We start from the raw sequence: 12,845 nt of genomic DNA on the forward strand, positions 1-12,845 counted from the left end.
CGCCCGGCCGACGTACATGCACTGTATTTGGAGGCCTGAAAAGCCACTGTTTGCACTTCCAAAACTCGCTTACTATAAGTCTCGCCAGAGCAGCGCTAAATCGCTGTCTCAGACGAGACCTAAAAACCAGCTAATGTGTTTTTAGAAACACTCTCAGAAAAATGGCTTCGCACTAGAAGATCTTTTAGTGATTTACTCTTCCGGTACGTGATCTCTGGTCTACTTGATATGATATTGCCAATTGCATTGTCTGTTTGTAATACTTTCCAGTTTCTCTCCACCAACTTTCTGATGGCTACTGATTCTGTGGAGAATCCCAGGATGAGTCGTACACTCTCTGCGTTCTCACCATCTTGGACCTCTGTCATTTCTTGAGATCCCAAGAGCGCCTGTCTATCAATGGCCTGTACCCTCAGAGCTGTCTCATTTAAAAGACGGCCATTGTACCCCCTCTGCCTGAATCTTCCCAACGACTCGCTTGCTGCCTGTACACAGTCTGAGGAGAGTGTGCAGTTTCTTTTAAGTCGCAACACATCTCCATAGGGGATGCTATGGATGAATGTTCGAGGGTGTTGACTTTTGTAGTGAAGAACTGTGTTCCCTGCAGTTGGCTTATGATAAAGCTTCGTACAGATCTTGCCATTGGCCACAAATACTGAAAGATCTAGAAAAGGCACCTCAGTTCTACTCATGCAACTGGTAAACCTTAAATTCAGTGTATTATTTTTGAGAATATTAATATACTCTGCCGCCTCTTCTGGTGTTCCTTTCCAGACAATGAAAAGGTCGTCAATATATCGTGCCCATAGGGTAATTTTCTCGACTCACCCTTCATTGTCTTCCGCCCAGGCCACCTGCTTCTCCCACTAGCCCACGAACAAGTTCGCGTAGCTGGGGGCGAAGCACATGCCCATCGCGGTTTCTTGGGTTTGTGAATACAATTGGCCACCAAACAGAAAAATATTATTACATAAGCAGAATTCGGCAATTTCAAGCAACATTTTACTATGCATCTGTATTGTATATGCATTTATTTAAATCTGAGATATCTCTATGGCCACCTCTATTAACAAATGTACTAAATTGTGCTAACGCCTCTGGCTTTATTTCAACTTGGTCAGAGGCAGTGGTTATACCCATTTTCAAAAAAGGGGATAGGAACAACCCCGTATGCTACTGACCTATATCCCTTTTGGATGCCTTAATGAAGGTTGCGGGCAGGATTATTCTTAATAGGCTCCAGGTTTGGGCAGAGGATCAAGATATCATATCAAATTTACAATATGGTTTTTGCAGTGGCAAGGGCACAATTGAACAGGGCTTAAATCTTGCTTCGCTGACTGCAAAGTACACTCAAGCCAAGAAGGAAAGCCTATTTATTACATTCGTGGATTTAAGCTCCGCGTTTGACTGTGTAGATCATTCTATGTTATGGAAGACGCTTAGTGACATGGGTGTAGACCAACAGATCATTCTATGTATTAGAGAATTATATAGGGATGCGGGGGCCAGGGTACATTACGGGAGAGGGGGGGCTTGTTCTGATAAATTTAACATCAAGAGAGGATTTAGACAAGGGTGCATTTTAGCACCCTTCCTCTTCACCCTATATATTAATAGCGTGGGACAACATCTTAGGGACTTTCAGTTCGATTACCCCGCTGTTGGCAGAACATCCATCCCCATTCTTCTGTATGCGGACGACGCAGTAATAATGTCACGTACCTTTATTGGCCTACAAAGGGCGGTGGTCGTATTCTCAGACTATATGAACACTCGTGGATTAGTAATTAACGTCTCTAAAACATATTCTATGACACGTAGCACCTCTAGAAAACATAGTAAGGCAATTTTGCTGAAAAGAGATAAGATTAAAAATACTGACAGCTTCTGCTATCTAGGAGTTAATTTTGATAGCAGAGGGAATTGGAAAGGGGCAGTGTTTGCCAGAAAATTGGCCTTCAGTAGGGCCAACGGTGCTCTGTTAAATTTCTCTAGGAAACCAGGTGGCCGACCAGTCAAGGAGCTTGTACAAATTTATAAAGCAAAATGTATTCCTACCGGCACCTATGGCGCAGGACTTTGGGGGATTGTCAAAGCAGACCAGATACAACGAACTGAAAATGATTTTATTTGTTATTTGTTGGCAGCCCCCAAATCCATGTCTACTTATTTCAGCCATAGTGAACTTGGGATACCTTTTATTGATGATACGATTAAATCTTACCCATTGCTCTTATGGCATATAATTTGGGTAACACCAGAAACATCCTTAAACAGAGATGTAGTTTCTGACTGCTTAGCTTTAGATGGAGCTGCAAATATTAAGTGGTTACATTACATCAAAACCATGGCATAAAGAATATTTTGAAAACCCAATTTGCCTAGAAACGGTCCCAAAACGCACACTTAAAAAAATGATCTTGGAATTTTTACAGAATAAAAGGAGGCTTGCTGAAAAGGGTAAATGCACAACCCTGGAAAACCATTTATTGATTTTTCATGTAGGTATTCAACCGTATTTATTGTCAGAACCTAGTCCTTTTTTGAGGTTGTTGTTGACCAGGTTCCGGGTTGGCACTTTTTTTCGACTGTTAACATTTTCCAATTGTAATGATTGGTCCAAATCACTAGTGAAGTGCCCCTGTGATGATTTAGCCGATCAGTCTAACATTCACAGCATTCTTTATTGTAAATTCTATGAGATTGCGAGGAAAAGGTTTTTGAAGCCGATCCTTATAAAATGGGGTATTAGGAGTTGTAGAGCAGCATATTGTAAACTGAAGCAATTAGAAACAGCTCTTGTGGTAAAAGCGGTCTCCTCCTATTTGAGATTATCAATAGGAGTGAGGAATACCATGGGGGCAGGGGCAACCTAGGCTGCAGCGTTTGAAATTTGATTTTTTATTTTATCTTTTTCTAACTGATTACCCCTTTCTAATTTTAGCATTGACAATGCATAGTGATAGGGATGTGTATTTCGATTTTTGTTGAATATGTTATATACGTAAACATGTGACGATATTTTATTATATAAAACGTTTTAATGTTTTTATCTATTGTACTATGAAATATGTGCTTTTATGATTTTACAACAAAATCGAATATAGCTAATTTTTGACTTTTTGACTGTACTATGCATCTGTAACTTGAGAGGTCTGGTTTTAAGAAAATACTGGAGTGCTTCAAGCTCACTAATGTTCGCTATGCAAGTTCATAAACTGGTTATGTCCATAGTGATGAGGAGCAAATCAGGTTCCCACTTTATATCCTGGATGCGTTTGATAAAGTCCGTAGTATCTTGGATAAAAGAGCTTAAATCTTTGACCAGAGGAAATAAAAAATGGTCCACATAAATGGAAGCTTTCTCCAGCAGGCTTTCTTTGCTGGAAACAATCGGACGCCCTGGTGGTCTATGGGCGTCTTTGTGTACTTTGGGTAAGTGATAGAATGTGGGCAACACCGGACAATCAAAGTTTATCCCTAAGATGCCATTTGATGCTATTGACTGTTTCCACGAGACTATGATTAAAGATTTGAATAAATTGAGGACGGGGAATCATCAGCAAAAAAACAAATGCTCCTTTAATCTTTCGAAAGCTCAGTGGTTAGCTGTCAAAGCTCTCAAAGAGGACGTCACCATCATTATAAAGCAATCTGATAAAGGCGGTGATGTGGTGGTGATGGCAAAAGAGCTTTACAAGGAGGAAGCGTTACGGCTGCTTGGGGACCGGATAAGCTGCACAAAAATCAAAAGAGATAGATACAACAACAGTGTGCTACTGTTCTTTGACTTGCTTGACAAATGGAGGATAAGTGGTATTTTGGAAGAGGATGAGTTTCAGTTCATGAAAGTGGATTTCACTTTAAACTTGCTTTTACCACTGGTTTGCTCAATACCCAGGTTATTGCCACCAAGATCTTCATCATTCAATTCATTTAGCGTAGTATCCATATGTAGTGCATGAAGTGTTCGTAATGCTTCAAGGTCATGCCCTGTGAGCTCATCTGTCACCTCATGCGAGGTTGTAGATCCAGATACAATTGGAAGTAGAGTAAAAGTTTTTTCCAATTTTAACTTACGTATAAAACGATATAGTCCCATTCTGATGTTGGACAGAATGTTAACCCCATCTCTAGGACTTTGATTTCAACATCGGATAATGCCCTTGCAGACAGGTTGATCACAGCCAGTTTATTCATTTTTTGTTGTTTCCCCGTTTGCTCCTTGTCATCCGGGGCGTGCCACCTCCTCTTCCGGTTTTCACCCCCTCTCCTGGTTTTACGCTGTTTTTGTCTGGGGGTTTCACTCTCTGTGGATATCTTCTCCACGACTCCTTCATTACCTCGTATTCCTTCAAAAAAATTGGTTCCTGGTTTGTGCTTGTTCCTGACTCTCCAGGAATATTTTCAGCCTCAGATTGGTCGATCTCTATTTCTGACTCCGATGTGTCCCTTGGGTCTTGCTGTTTGTGTCAGGAATCGCCGTCCGTGGTCCTCGGGATTGTGCCGATGCTCAAGGGGTCCACCTCTAAACTGCCCCAAGTCCGAAGAGCAATATACTCGGACTGGTGAGATAGTTAAGTGGGGGAAGGAAAGGATGGGAACAGCAGGGAGGGAGATCTAAGGAGACACAAGAAGAACCTGATTAGTCCTGGCTGTTCTTTTCACCTACCCCACCTCCCCTCACTCCCCCTTCTGACAATTGATCTTTAGGTGAACAGTTCTCCCCTACCTGAAACAAAACAAGGGGTGAATGTTGAGACTGGAAGAGAGAGGAGAGGGAGCGCACACCGTCGTCCCAATACTATAGAAAGAAAGAGGAGAAAGAGAACACCTTAGGCAAAGGTCTTGAGCCCGTAACACTTTCCCTTAATACCCCAGGGCGGATCCCTGATTCCTTCAACCTACCCAATGGCAAGGACGGCTAGGCGGATGTGTGCACCTGAGGCAAGGCCCTGCCCTCCCAGGTTTCTCTCTCCTAGTAGAAGTAAAACATAAAAGACAGCTCAGTACAGTGTATGTCCCCCTCGATGACTCCGGTTCTCACACCACAGCACTACAACCAGTATGAACCGAGACAACAGACTGAGCCACTCAACGGTGCAGTTCAACTCTTTGGGTAAAATATCCTGTCACCGGTATCTTGATAAGTTTGAGAGAGCTCTCGAGGGGAAGTGCACGGAGGGATCCTCACAGGGGAACCAACACAAGCATACCAGGGAGAGGGTCTTTATCCATTCATGTGTAGCCCCAGTATTGGGTTGGTTTAAGTATAGGTGGGGAACGGTACTGTTGTGTTCAGAAGCCCAAGGGTAAACGTTTCAGAAGAAGTAGGGAGAGCACCAACTTAGCATTCATTTCCTCTGCCAGAACCCCAAAGTGTTAGGCTCGACAACAGAAGAAAGATCTACTACATTACTGGTTAGTGCTTTCATGCTCCTCCGCACGAGACGCCCACCGGCTGTCTCTCCAACGGAGGAACGGAATGTACAGCACTTGCACGCGACGGACAACAATACGTGCAAACAGCTTCAAAGGTGTAAAAGGGTTCCCCCACACGAGACGCCCACTGGCTGTCTCTCCAACGAGGGAACGAAAGGTACCACACTTGCACGCGTAGTACAACAAGACGTGTAAACTGCTTCAGAGATGTCCATAGGGTTCCTTCGCACGAGACGCCCACTGGCTGTCTCTCCAATGGAGGAACGAACAATCGTAAACTCACAAAGCGAGGTTCGGAGGGCTCACAAGGAACCACAGAGAGAGAACTACTGTCTCCCACAGAGACTCCTGGAGGAAGCCTCTCCCCAAATACCCAGCGCCTTAACCCAGTACTCTACTACGCTTGACAACAAGAGTTGCGCATACTCACGGTAACGCTTCTCAATGGTGTGTGGTCTTAATCACAGGGATCGTTCCAGGACCTGGCTGCGGTCGGGACGCTGCTTCGGTCGAATCATCGGCAGCGCTGACTCTGCCTGGAATCCCTATATCCGGCTTACGTGCGTAGCGGCGGTCACATGTGACGTGACGCCGCTAGGCTTCATGGGAATCGTAGTATACTGCTAGTCTGGATCGTCGCAGTAATCTCCTGCCGCGGCGCCGTCAGTGTTCACCGGGGCGTGATCCTGACAGTTTGCTCCTCTGGGTTGCTGATTGGAGTGCTTTCCTCGGCGCTTCATATTTTTTGGCAAAGGTTAGCACCCTGCCCTACTCGTAGTCCTGTTGGTCTCTCGCAAACTTGTTTTCTTTGCGTCATTTAATATCGTTTTCATACAAGATGAGCCTCGTTTTCATCCTTGCTCTGAGGTTGTCTACCTCTGTTTGCTCTTCAAAGGCTAAAATTTGTTGTTCGATTTCCTTGATCTCATTCAGCAGTCTTGCTCTGTCGCTTTTAGCATACGTTAATAAAATCTGGACCATACCCTTCGATGATGCCACCGTATGCTCCGCCCAGTCTTTGAGAAGATTGGGGTCTGGATTTTCATATGAGGGGATTGTATAGATCCGAAGTCCCCTGGGTATGTGCCCCACGTCGAGGTATCTCTGGAGGGAAGTGGCCTCCCACCACTTCCTTACTTCTTTTTCATAAGTGCGTTCCAATTTTACGTACCATCCCTTTAAACTATCTGGTCCTTTGTCAGTGCTTGCGCCTGCATCCGGCATCCTTGATCACCAAATCCGCGGCTTCCTGTGTCTCGGTGTCACTGAACATTTTGCACTCGGAAACATCGGAAACAGCAATGTTCAAATATTGTTTCACAATACCGTTCTATTATATATATATATATATATATATATATATTCACTAAAAAAAACATAGGTTTCAGGCACGTTATAGTTAGAAATTAGCATTTTAAAAACCTTAGAAATTCACTGAAAAAACCATAGGTTTCAGGGACGTTATAGTTAGTTGGACATTTCACTCGTACAAAACCATAGAAATTCCCCTGTTATAGTTAGTTCAGCTAACTATAACTCGCGCCCCCGCAATGCACTGCTGATGAAATCACATATTACAGCATTCATGACATGGTCAGTGACATCACTGATGACATCACTGATGGCATCATCCAGTGACTGTGTGTTTCTGTAAGGTTTAAATATGTTTATATATATATATATATGCCAAGGTGTATTGAAGAATGAGTGGGTGTATAAGTGTCTGGATGAAGGATTTAGTAGGTGCGCGACTGACTGTATAAGTGAGTGATTAAATGTGTCTTACTGAATGCATGGGTTAGTGACTAAACTGAATGTGTGTATGAGTATGTCTGTTGTTGTGTAAGCTGCTGCATGTGTTGGTCAGTAGCTACATGAGTGTCTATATGGGTTATTGATTGGTTGCCTGAGTATTTGTATGGGAGACTGAGTGTGTGTGTGTGGGTGGGTGGGAGGTGTGTGACTCTGTGAATAGATGTGTGAGTGGTTGATTCACTGGGTGTATGGGTTGAACAGTGCATGTGGAAACAGCTGTATGGGTGGGTGAGTGTGTGTATGGGTGTGTTGGTGAGAGATTGGATGCCTCAGCGGTAAATGTCCAAGTAACTACATATGTAAAAGGCAGTGCATGTGAGAGTTGGAGTATATAAATGACTATATGTGAGAGTCAGTGATTGTGAGAGTGGCTGTATGGATGAGTGTGTACTTGTATCAGTGATTGTATAAGAGAGTAAGTATGTGTTAGTATACGTTTGAATAAGTGAGGTGGTGTGTGTATAACTATAGGTGAGGAAATTGGAGTGTGATTGATTCTTTGCATGACTGACTAGGTGTGTGAGTAACTCCATGGATGAGTGTTGGTGTGTGAGTGTCTGTATAGGTGTATGAGTACATATGATAGGGTTGTATTGATGAGTGACTGTATGTATGAGTGATTGTATGGGTGAATGAGTGGATGTGTGTGTAGACCTAGGAATCAGTGAGTGTGTATGTAGTAACTGGTATTGGTGTGTCGATGGTTTCGAAAATGGTAGTCTGTATTTTACAGACTACCATACTCAAAAGTTATATTAGAGTGTGAGGAGGTGCATCAGATTTTGACGTGGCTGATGTCATCAGTGATGTCATCAGTGATGTCATTTGAGATGTCATCAGTGATGTCACTGACCATGTCATGAATGATGTAATATGTGATGTCATCAGCAATGCATTGCAGGGGCGCAAGTTATATATGGCTGAACTAACTATAACGGGGGAATTTCTATGATTTTGTATAAGTGAAATGTCCAACTAACTATAACGTCCCTGAAACCTATGTTTTTTTCCAATGAATTTCTAAGATTTTTTAAATGCTAATTTCTAACTATAACGTGCCTGAAACCTATGTTTTTTTGAGTGAATTTCAATGTTTTTTCAAATGCTAAATTCTAACTATAACGTGCCTGAAACCTATGTTTTTTTCAGTGAATTTCAATGTTTTTTTAAATGCTAATTTCTAACTTTGCCTATAAAGTTAGGACATGTGAAGAAAGAGGAAGAAAAGCGCAGAAAGAAGCAAGACAAATGCAGAAAGAGGCAACAGAAGTACAGAAAGACGAAGAAAAGTGCAGGAAGAAGCAAGAAATGTGCAGAAAGAACCAACAGAGGAGCAGAAAGTCCTCCTGTACCCCCAACTTTTTAGTGACGGGTACTGGTGATAACTGACTCTGACTAACCAGGACCGGAGCCAGTGCTATGCTAAAAGACACTTAGAATACAGTGTAAACACCTACATACACTAGGGAACACTATGCGTTGGGGTACCCCTGTAATTAGCATGACCTCCTCTGTATTTGCCATTAGTTAGTGCCTGGGTCATTGCATGAGCACATGGATAGTGACTGGATGATTAGAGTGCTGCAAGGACAGTGCATGGTGATTTGATAACTGCTTGGGTTTTGGCGGAGTGATTGGATAAGTACATGATGCTGGATCGGTGATTTGAGGAGTGCATGGGTAGTGACAGAGGGATTTCTAGAGTGCATGGGTACAACCTAGGTAATTGGAGGAGTGAATCAGTACTGTGTAGGTGGTTAGAGGTCTGCATGGGTAGTGCACAGGGGATTGTAGCAGTGCATGTGTTAGTACCTGGGTCATTCCATGAGGACATGGGTACTGACTGGAAGATTAGAGTACTGCAAAGAGAGTGCATGGGGAATTTATAAGTCCGTGGGTTTTGGCGGAGTGATTGCATAAGTACACGCATGTCACATCAGGCCCCGCCCCCTCCCTTCACCACTGTGCAAACGCGCCCCTTGGTGGGTTTTAATTTAGGGGTTTAATTCCCCTTGAATCCTCAAGGTCCCTGGGGGCCAACTGACCCACCAGGTACCTCCAGTAAGCGCCACAGAGCTGCGTTGCAGAGAGGTGGTCCGTGGCCACGCCCCTTTTTACACCTCTGCAACGCAACTCTGTGGCACTTACTGGATGTGACTGGTGGGCTAGTTGGCCCCCAGGGGCCCTCAGGATTCAAGGGCACATTTGCACACTTGTCACATCAGGCCACGCCCCCTCCCTGCACCACTGTGCAAAAGCACCCCCTGGTGCACGTACCTGGTTGGCTAGTTGGCCCCCAGGGACCCTCAATATTCAAGGGGAATTCATTACCCAACTTGCAACACGCCAGGGGCGCGTTTGCTGAGGGCTGCAGGGAGGGGGCGGGGCCTGATGTGACATGTGTGTACTTATGCCGGCTTTTAAAAAAAAATTCTCTTTCCTTTTTTTGGGCCCTGGGGACCTTATCCCCCAGGGCCTGACCCCTTTCTTTTTTGTTTTTTAAATGTAAACGGGAAGGGGGCCGTGAGGCCCCCCTCCCTAGGCCAATTTCGGCCCCTGAGACACCATCCCCCGGGGCATGGGCATCATTATATATTTTTTACATGTAGAAGGGGGTCTGCGTGGCCCCCCTCCTGAGGCCTCTATTAGCCCCGGGACTGTGCCTCTTTTTTTTTCTCTAATTGAGGAGGGGGGCCGCGTGGCCCCCTCCTAGGCCACTCATGACCCCGGGGACCCCATCCACCCGGGGCCGGCCTTTCCGTTGGGCACCATAGGGGGACCCTAATTTCCCCACGGTCCCGCCAGCTCACCACCTCCTGTGGGACCCGGCATTGCTTTTCCACACGGGAGCTGCTGACATGCAGCTCCCCTTGTGGAAAAGCAATATGGTTTGGATTTTGTAAGCGAGAGCAGGAAACCTGCTCTCGCTTACAAAATCCAAACCAGTGTTTGCCATAACAAACAGCAGTGTCCCGGGGTGGGCACCCCGGGACACTGCAGGAGCCGCCCTGGGGGGTGGTGGTCCCCAGGGCCATGAAGGGCTCCATGAGGGGGACCGCGCGGCCCCGCTCCCTAGAAGTGCAAAGCCCCGGGGAGGTGGTGGTCCCCGGGGCTTGGGGGGAAGCTCATGCAATCCCCACACATTTTTTTAAACTGAGCCCCAGGGAGGTGGAGGTCCCCGGGGCTGCGTGGCCCCACACCTCATAAATCATGCCCCGGGGAGGTGGCGGCCACTGGGGCTGCGTGCCCCCCCGCAACTCATAAATCTTACCCCGGGGAGGTGGCGGTCCCTGGGGCAATGTGGGGGGGATTGGAGCCACCCACAAATTTCTTTCGGTGCCCCCGGGACCTGGCCCACCAGGGGGCTTAAATCCAACGAAGCGCGGGAGGGCGCGCTTGGTGTTTTTTTTTTTTCTCGGCCGGATTCGCGACCCCAGCGTGAATTCGGCTGATTTTTTTTTTTTATATGCTTTTATTTGGCCCTGGGGTCAGGGTGTTTCTACCCTGCCCCCTTTTCTTTTTTTTCACCTTTGTTTTTCTGTTTTCTTGTGACTCGGTTCTACAAGATTTATGTATATAAATAATCACGTAAAGTTACCTGTGCTGCTTGAAAAAAGTAATAATTAATATTAGAATTTTTAAAAAACAAAAATATCACTTATGAGGCCCTCAGTGTCAACGAGTAGCAGGTCGAACATTTCCTGTTCCCAGTACAGGATGTCCACCCACTGGCCTGTCAGCTGCTGCTGGGTGCACATGATGCTGGTGGTGTGCCACACTAGCCCCTAGAACACCCAATTCTAACACAAGGCGTAACTGTTCCGGGATCTGCTGCCTACTGTCAACTTGCGGGGAGGTGTTGCTGCACCTAAAAGATAAGCGCAGCCACATCTGCCTCGACAAAAATAGGACGGGGCTGCAAGCTGCCCATCTGCGTCACCCACAGAGGTTGCAGGCAGCGCTGCTTGCTTCTGCCCTTTGGGACTGGGTTGAAGTTGGACTTGTATGGGAAGAGAAACCGCAGGACAGAGAGGGCAGATCAGGAAAGGAAAACAAAAACAAAGTAAAAAAAAAATCACAAAAAACATACACTGACGTACATACAGACAGGGAAAATCAGAAAGTAACAAAGAAAAGGTGGGAATGATTAAGAAAAGTGAGGTGGATTGGATGGGATACAGCATTACAGATTCAGAAGAAAATAGCAGAGCATGCTAGATAAAACAAAATGGGCGCCTTTATGAACCATGTGGTGCCATAGCACTGATTTTTCAGTGCGGAACGCACTACTGGAGCTAAATCACAGCGTAAGCAGACAAACATGCATTTTCTCAGTTCTGGGAACTCCACTGAAACTTGTGGAGTTTTTATGTAACTCTGCAGAGTGATTTTCCACCCAGGCCTATTAAGGCGAGGCAAACAGTACATTATGGAAAGGTTCTCTGGAGGTGGTGAAAGCTCTGGTACAATTACCTCCACCTCGGAGATAGTAGAGCTGATGTAATTCTGTCATAGCATACTCAGGCCTTCAGTTTTTGCATTCCTTCAACAAGTTTCAAAAAGGAGGAAAGGTGAAAGTTGAGTGAACAAAAAAGAGTCAGTAAATAGCCTTTTAGAAAAAGTATAAATAAATACACAGGGCAAAATATATTTGCTTTCACAAGCTAATCCAAGTTTAAGAAATGTTTTTATTATATGCACAATAGGCACATTTGTTTCTGATACAAAATCCTTATAATCCACAGATTCCGAAAGTGATGATACTTCTGATCACACGAGCCACAACAAGTTATCCAGTCTTGATGATGTTTCTCAGAACCATTGTGACCCTGAGACACAGAGTGAGGAATGCACAGAGCAGTGGTCTAGCAACTTGAATGAGGCACACCATGAGAGGCCTGAAACTGATGCATTGGGGTTGACCAACAGCGACAGTAATGATGCCAGCACTTTGGAGCGTGCGCGGGACCTAGAGTTGGTTTTAGAGAGAGGCCTATCAAACATTGGGAGTCATTTGTTAATGCAAAGCAGATCCACTTTTCAGCTGGCTAAAGGGGTGGAAAGATGTGCCAGCACCATGTGCCAACTTGCAACTAGAATGCTGAGCTGCCAAGAAGAAATGCGGCATACTAATGTCCAAATTAGCCATTCCCTGCAATGCTTGTTAGATCTTATCCAGTCTACCACTTCCGAAGCACCTGACCTTTCTGAAGCCTGCAGTGCAGTGATTGTACCACCTCACGAACATGTAAGAACAAGAAAGAGGCGTCCTGAAGACTTCTTGGAAGATCAGAGCTTACTGCCGGACAAAAAGAGCAGGCCTGATAGTCAATGAGACATCATGGTGTAACATTTTAAGTTGGTGACTTGTGCCTATTAAAACATCTGTTTAATGTGGCATTAGATTTGTTATCATTCTCCCTGAAGGAAGTGGCACCTTGATGTTTCAAAAACATAGCATGTTTGTTTCAAACATAACAATGTAGAATTATTGAACAAGTTACTTACCTTCAGTAACAATATATCTGTAAGAGACATAGATTAGTTATAGATTCCTTACCTTAGAATTACCCCCATGCGTCACA

General features: G+C 44.9%; 1 long non-coding RNA gene across 1 annotated transcript in view; it reads left to right on the top strand.

The window, feature by feature from the left end:
• Window positions 1–12,619, top strand: part of LOC146785568 (uncharacterized) — a 49,349-nt gene extending 36,730 nt beyond the window's left edge. Inside the window, exon 3 of the long non-coding RNA XR_014970446.1 lies at window positions 12,006–12,619. This is a non-coding gene — a long non-coding RNA (uncharacterized LOC146785568). The remainder of the gene's footprint in view (window positions 1–12,005) is intronic.
• Window positions 12,620–12,845: the final 226 nt, after the last annotated feature.

Source organism: Triturus cristatus, chromosome 11, assembly GCF_964204655.1.
Source record: "Triturus cristatus chromosome 11, aTriCri1.1, whole genome shotgun sequence".
NCBI lineage: Eukaryota > Metazoa > Chordata > Amphibia > Caudata > Salamandridae > Triturus > Triturus cristatus.